We start from the raw sequence: 8,040 nt of genomic DNA on the forward strand, positions 1-8,040 counted from the left end.
CCTTTTCTTCTCTCTTCTACCTACCCACCTTCTCTTTCCTGAATAGTGTACTATAGCTTTTTGCTTGAGAGAGAGATTTTATCAGTCCTCTTTCTCCTATTTTGCCACTTGCACCTCAGTCCATGCTCTGCCTACTATATTATACTGTCTCTCTCAAAGTTATTACACCAAATAATTCCCTCCTTTCCTTGCCAGACACTAAAACTCAACCACGCACAGGAAATTATTCAGAAATGTATTTTCTGAGGCACAAGTATGAAAGAAATAGTTTTACCCAACAACAACAGATGGGATAGATGGTGTCATTACTCTTAATCGGCCAAGTCAGCTCAAAAGCCCATGTGTGTAGGCATACATGGAAGATGCTGGTATGAGACTAGGATAATCCAAACTTGCTCAGGATTCTCTCTCACATTTGTCTCCAGTTTGTAGATCACTGGTTAAAATTGCAGATCACTAGCCTTTTCTGAGCAGATGTTGTTACCTGGATTACAGGTAAATTTTGTAGGATGCCTATTTTTACTTTTCATTGCTTGAACCACAAAACAATTATCCCAAAATCTATCTGATTACCTGTGACAGTACAACATATATATTCTTATTGACGCAGGCCAGAGTGACTCAAGATTGGGGAAGAGGGTGGCACACAGACTGGCAGCAGGTCTACTTGAATTTCCTGAGTTCTCTAAATTTCTCTCCAGCCTGTGCCCTATATTTATAGATGGCTAATTCTAATATGTTCTTTGATTGCTTTTATTTAAATGTCTTTATTTTATTGAAACTTTCGAACATGGACTGACAGTTTTCTTGTAGATATGAACAATGTCAATTAGCTGGCATTTATGTTTCTGTGAGAATTGATCTTTTGGAAGAAAAGATTTCTTTACTTCTTCCTTTACTGTATTGGGATACCTCTTGCCATCATCCAGTTTTTCTCTTTCCCAAAGTTTGTTCTTCCATAAATGAGGGGCTTTTGGTTTCAAATTTATTTCAAAAACTTAAAAAAATAATATCTATTATAACGAAGCATCATCTAATACATTAACTTACACCAATTACTGTGGTATGGTAAAGCTATGGTATAATACATTCAGTAACCTAAATCTAGTCTTTCCTTATGTTTCTTTTCAGATCGTATGTTCTGTTTTAAATGGATCTCATCATTGATTATCTGAATGTTTTAATATATTTAATAGATTTCTAGGGTTGAAAGGGACCTATTAGATCATTGAATCCAATGCCCTGCTCTGGGCAGGAAAAAGTGCTTGACCCAAGTGATTCCAGCCTGTTACTTGTCTAATCTCCTCTTGAACACCTCCAAGGTAAGGGAAAGCACCACCTCCCTTGGACGTCCATTCCATATTTTGGCAACCCTCACCATTAAGAATTTCTTCCTGATGTCCAATCTAAATCTACTCTTCTTCAGTTTATGGCCATTGTTTGCAGTAAATCTGAGCGGTGCCCTGGTAAATAGAGTATCCCCTATTCCCTGCCTACCTCCCCCCGACCCCTACCTTTTTAGAGGTGTTCAAGAATAGACTAGACAGGCACCACATTGGGGTTATTTAACCCTAGAGCTCTTTACTGCCTAGAGCAAGGGGTCAGACTCGATGATCTACAAGGTTCCTTCTGACCCTAGAAATCTATTAAATCTATCTATGAAATCTATGGCCTGGGGTTTGCCCAGCTCTCAGGGATGCTCCAATCCACCTGCCCACCCAACCAAGTGCAAGTCGGCCAAACCCTAGACCAAAGCTCCATCCCTTGCCTTCTCCACCCTCCCATCTTGATCACATGATAAATATAACTTCTGTCAGTCTCCCCAATCTGCAAAGATTCATTTTATGATAACTCGGCAACAGGCTTTGGGGCCTTCTGCTTGGATGTGTTTCTGCAGCTTGGCTTAGGTTCCCTGAAATTGACAGTAGTGTGGGTGCCATGTGTCAGAAAGGAGCATCTAATCTAGGTACAGGAAGGACTTCTTTATAGGATTAAGAACAACAAGACTATATAGCATATTTAGTGAACATGTATGTAAGAAATATAGTTTGCATTCCTAGACCAGCCATAAGGAATTATTGTATTTACTTGGATCCAATATGAAGGGTCTAGGTGTGGTTTTTTAGTTTGTTTGGTTTTTTGGACTCTAGTACAAGGCAGGGAGGGGTGGTAGGGGATGGAATGCAGAGAATTCATTACTCACAATACGGTTTTATTTTGTGAAGTAGCTGGGCTCTTTCAAGTCAGATGTGTCCATCTCTTGTTATGGTTTTTCTCACTTATTATGATCCTCCTCATAGGTCTGTAAATCTGGGATGTTGCTTGCTGAGAAACCACCCCATTATTCTATGAAAATATACACATGACAAGTACAAGTCATGGACATTTGAATAGTCTCTACCTGACATGAATCAACATAGTATCATAATAAATGAGAAGTGTTGTTAATAAGTTTGAGATGTAAGTAATAGTTAAATTTACAGTTCTATTAATAGAATGTGGTTTTAATCTTTATTTTTATTGGTGCATAGAAAATTAAAGTTCCCATATTATTCATCATTGCATTCTGTTACTTGGAGTAATCAGATGCTAATAAGAATGGTTCAAAATTGCCCCAACAGACCAGTATGGAACAATCTTAACATAGGTGATACAGAGGGGCATGTGCCCCCCCCCCCCCAAGATTGGCCACCACTGAAGCTGCTGCCAACTTCTGTGGGCAGTTGCTGCCCTTCCCTCACTGCTGACGCAACTGCCAGTGGCTGCAGGCAGTCCCTGCTTTCCACTCACTGCTGCTGACAGCACAGACGGTGGCTGTGGGCAGTCCCCACTCACTGCTGCTGACAGTGCAGGCGGCAGCTGCAGGTGGTCCTCACTCACTGCCATGGTGCCCTCCCAAGTCATGAATCTTACCAAAATTAAAAAAATTCCTTTCAGTCCCTGGATGCTTTTTATCCATTGAATATTACCTGTACAGAAAGTTGTTGTTGCTATTTTTGTGCCTAAAAAAATAGTCTACCATAACAGAGACAGGCAACACTAATCTGCCAACTCAGCATTGTTTGTTAACATATGTGTGTTAAACCCTTCATTGCCCCTCGAGCATACAACATATACCCAGCAACCATATGGCCATATGGAGACACCACACTCATTTAAATAACAAGTACATAATCAAATTATTTTGGCCCCAGAGGACATGTACTGTTTATTTATGGGAGTTACTCTTATGTTCTAAAATATGAGAAAAGAGGGTGTTTCTACACCACTGCACCCATTCAGGAACCACCCCTGGACAGTCCAAGGGTCTGCAGAGATTGCCTAGTACCCCTCAATTAGTATGCTCTTTAGTTCTTCTCATTGGTGTATGCTTGTGATTATGAAACCTGATAATCACTACATCCTTCTTTCTCTCAATGTCCAGGGGATCTTTTCTAAATGGGACAAAAATTATGAGAATTTTTACAATATTTGGTATCAAAACAGCAGGAAGGTGTAGTGGGTGACTAATGTATTGGCAACGACATATGGAGCTTTACACTTGTAGGTAAAGACATGTCCACCTCAAGTAATTACCATAACAATTGATACTAATCAGAAGTCTTACCAAAGTGGGTGAGGATTTTGTGTGAGAACAAAGGTTTCTTTGATAATTATTGTTAGTAAGACTAGCCATTAGGCCCATGCAAAGTGGCTAGTATTCACTTGGATTTGGATTCAGCTGATTTGGGGGACAGTCCTGAATCGATTTGGCCCAATCTGATTTGGAGATTCATCTGCCACTGAATTGGCCAAATCTCTGAATCAGCCCCATCCCCTGCCTGATCTCCCAGCCCCATCAGTGGCTCCGCTGCCTGGCCCCAGCTCCCGGCTCTTTGAAGAAGAAAAAAAAAAAGAGCCCCCAGTTACCAGCTCGTGCCAGGCAGAAGGGTGATCCACAGTGCCCCATGCTGCATGGGGGGTGCTCTGCCATGAGCTCCCAGAAGCCCCAATGGCTGCTGCTGCAGTTGGTGAATCAGGGTGGTGGGTTTTTTTTTTTTTTAGAGAGCTGAGAGCTGGGTGGGGCAGCCATGGCGGGGAAGGGCTGAGGGAGTGGGCAGTCATCAGGGGACACTCGCTCAGGGGCTGGGGGAGCAGGCAGGGGATGGGGCCTGGCAGGGTTCCCCCCATGATCTCCTCACCACTCCTCCACATCCCCCTTCCCTACCTGCTACTTACCCGCACAGAGTCCAAGTCCAGTTTTCTGCAGCAGCGAGTGGGGATTGCCCGAATCTGTGAAGTTCTCCAAATCTTTTCTGAATTGATCTGAAGCTCTTCGAATTGACCTTTTAATTGGTTTCCTGATTAAATTCAGATTTAGAGATTCGACTGCTGAGTTGGGCCAAATCTCCTCCAAATTAAATCGGCATCTGAAGCTTCACAGAGCCCTACCAGCTGTATAGTCTGGCTTTTTTCTTAATGTTGTGGATCATTGTAAACAACAAATTTTTGAAGTTTTCCAGTTGTAGTTGGGTAGGATTGTTGTAGTGGTTATGATCCAGGGCATGTGCAAGAAAAAGGTTACTCTTGGTAATATCTGCAACTGGACCAACTGTATTGCCTTCCTTCTTTGGACATGGAGGTTTAAGTACAATCTGACTCCTACAGCTCTACCCAGATGCAGTCCAGTATAAAGGACAAAGTTTTACTCCTGCTATCTGTGCTACAATTATTCTGTAGATACAAAGAGAGCTGCAGGCTCCAACTCTATCAGGCATTTATGTTTCATCAACACCCCAATTAAGAAGTTTAGAAAAGGAACAAATAATCTTCCATGCCACCCTGACAATATAAAACCCTCATTGGGCAATAGGTTTCTCTTTCCCTAGGTTTGAAAACTTTTGCATATGTTTTCTTACCTTGAGAAACCAAAAATTATCTCAATTTTATTTATGTCATTAGTTTTCTTCCACTTCATACAGAAGCAGTGTTTTCTAATCTGCTTGATCATAATCTCCCAATTTTTAAAATTATTACTTTTTAATTTAATTTCTTTATATTGCAGTGAGTGAAGGATGTATAGAGCAAAACTATACCTTCCCAAGGCATATACAAAATACATTTTTCTAACCTTTCACGGATATCTTGTTAGACATGCATGTAGATGTTCTGTTCATTAAACAGCAGCTGCTGCAGCTCCACAGCAGTGTAGTAATGTGTAAATGCCAAGTGTGGAAAATTTTATAGCTTTCTGATACGAAGTATGATTGAGTTGCTTTGAACTGATCTTTATCAGCCAATAAAGTGTATTAAATATTCTGTTTCAACTCTGAAAGCCACAGAAACTTCACTTTTAAGTTATGCAAAACATGACTTTCAGGTGAGGCAAGCTGAGCAACATTCTTTTTCACGTGATAAGCAAGGGATCCCATTTTCACTTGCAGGGTGGAGTTTCCCTATTGAACATGAGATGCCCAATTAAAATGTACAGCTATCATCATACTGTGCATCAGTTCTACCTTGGGCTGGAATCAGGGCAGATTTTACAAGCTAATAGATCCAGGTAGCATCTGGAGAAAGAAACCTCTAGAACTTGTTGTTTCAAGAGATGTTATGAGTTTAAAAGATTGGTTTTCAACTTACTGTCTGTGGAACATATCTAGGGGGGTTGTGAAAGGTGGTTGTAAATATGGTGGCTCTGCCTGATGGGCAAGTGCCACCAGTGCTGCTGTTGCTCCATCTCTCTGCCACAGCCAGAGGCCACCCGAGCACCAGCAGCAGGCAGCCCATAGCCAGCTGGCAGAGTGTGTCTGGGTAGCAGTGCCTCATCTTGTCCCTGCCAATGCCTAAGGTGGGATCCAGTTCTGCTGCCAGAGAGATCCAAAGTCAGTCCGTTCCTTCATTCCCTATTTTTGGGCGGGTCCGCAACTAAAGGTTGACAACCACTGATTTTAGAAGAAGATGTTCTTCCTCTGGGTCTATACTCTATAGCAAAATCACTGATGCTGAATAGGGTTATGGAATGCTTTTTATTGATAAGAAGATGCTTGTTGTGGAATAGGAATGAAAACTAACCTCTACCCTAATTTAGTTGTAAAAACCAAAAATGTTAGAAGGAAATATTACTTTTTTTTCCCCTGAAGTATGGCTCCCTGTTTCTTATGTTCTGAAGTCACTTAGGCCCTTTTAAAAGATGTCTTCATTCATTTCATTTTTATTAATTTTCAGACTACATGGAACAATACAGTTTTAAGTAGTGCATACACTACATTTATTTTTGTCTCAGTTTATTTCATGGGCAAACTCACACTTCAGTCATATTCCTGTAGGCAATAGATCAATGTCCATTATATGGAGAACAGCCTTAATTAAGCATATTAGTTGTACCCCAAATCTGGGATATCCCTAATCAAGACAACCCAGATAATAAAAGTGCTGTGATGTGTTCAGTGTGCATTATTGTACTGCTCAACTGTTACAAAATGTATTTAAAAATTGGGGAAAAAACCATGGAAACAACCTTGCAGAAATGTACCCACAGCATTTATGCTGTGGAAAGCACTTTATATTGTTTACATAGTTCAAATCAAACAACAGGTGATTTTATTTTTCTTATAACTAAAAAGATCCTCTATAATATTTAAACTTGTAAAAGAACTTGTTTTCCTGCCTGTCTGATGTGGGGTATATGTGATTGGGTGCTTTCTGGGAGCAATAGTTGAGTCTGAAACATCTTGTTATGTAGAGGAAGATGTAATTATGCAGCATATGAACCAAATTCATACTGGGCTCTGCCCAAAGGCATGAGGCAGCCTTCAGGGAAGATATTAGCCGTAGTATTTCAACTCCTGTAGCCTAATCTCTACTTCTCTAGACTGTTTATAAGCCCAATTCCCGAAGCTTCTCCTCAGAAGTCAAGTTCCCCAGCCTTCCAACCATTTGTCTTGCCATCCTGTAGCAAAACCTCTAGTTTTCCTTTTTTTAAATTTCATTTTATTGTATTCCCTCCCCTTCCCCAACCAATTCTGACTTCTTCTCTCCCTCTCTATTCCCTATAGATAAGTATAAGTTATCTCAAACTTAGGATAAGGTTTAAACATTTTTATTTTGGTAGCAAGTTTTTGGGTTTGGATATCCACTGTTTTTTATTGTATTATCATTAGGTCTGTATTAATTTTTACTATGGTATAATTATCATTTTTGTATTGATTTTTTTTTAATTATTTCACATGGATATTGTATAGTTTAGGCCTGTGTTCATAAGTGAACCAAAGTCATGTCAAGTTTCTGTTTTGTGTCCCCTGCCTGGGCATCCCCTGTGTGTGGCAACTGTAGGAATCACGTATCCCTCCCATGTAAATTGGTTCCCCAATGAATAAGTGAGATTGGCAATAATTAAAATACAATGGTAGCAGGCCTCCACTGAATGGCCTGTAAGGACTGGGCCATCACCTTGCATTGATCCAGGAACCACGGACCTCACCCAAGAACAGAGACAAGACCAGTATTTGAAAACAAAAAAGACCCTGCAGAACCAGAGGCTCTCACTATTTCAGACAACCAGACCTGCACATCCCTGCATGGAGCACACATGCTCAGTATGCCAGGGGCTGACCCTTGCCTGGGCATGCCTCCTGCCAGTAAGGTCACACAAGGTCTGCCTCTATAAAAAGGGGCAGTGAAGACAGATCCAGTGGGACATTCTCTCCATCTGGACCAGCACCATGCCCCACAACCTATCCACCCAGAGGCCCTGCCAGCGACCTTCCCCCCCCCCGACAACATCTACTGGCCAAGGATCCCTTTCCAGCCTGGATAGGTAGATATGACCTGCATACCTCCTCCTACAATTTGGACTGACTCTCTCCTCCTGGATTTCAGTGAACTTCAGCCCCTGCACCAAATCTCTCTAACACTTGCTGCCATTGTGTGTGGGTGTAGGTGTTTGTGGGTGCAAGGGAATCAATTTGGCATTGTGTCACTATCTCCCCTATTCAGTAAACCCACTGTCATTTGCAACCCCAAGTTGAGTCATGTTTTACTGAGTCCCAGTCCCTTCCC

The sequence above is a fragment of the Gavialis gangeticus genome, unplaced genomic scaffold (genome assembly GCF_001723915.1).
Source record: "Gavialis gangeticus isolate Ggan-Ray unplaced genomic scaffold, GavGan_comp1, whole genome shotgun sequence".
In the NCBI taxonomy this organism is placed as follows: domain Eukaryota; kingdom Metazoa; phylum Chordata; order Crocodylia; family Gavialidae; genus Gavialis; species Gavialis gangeticus.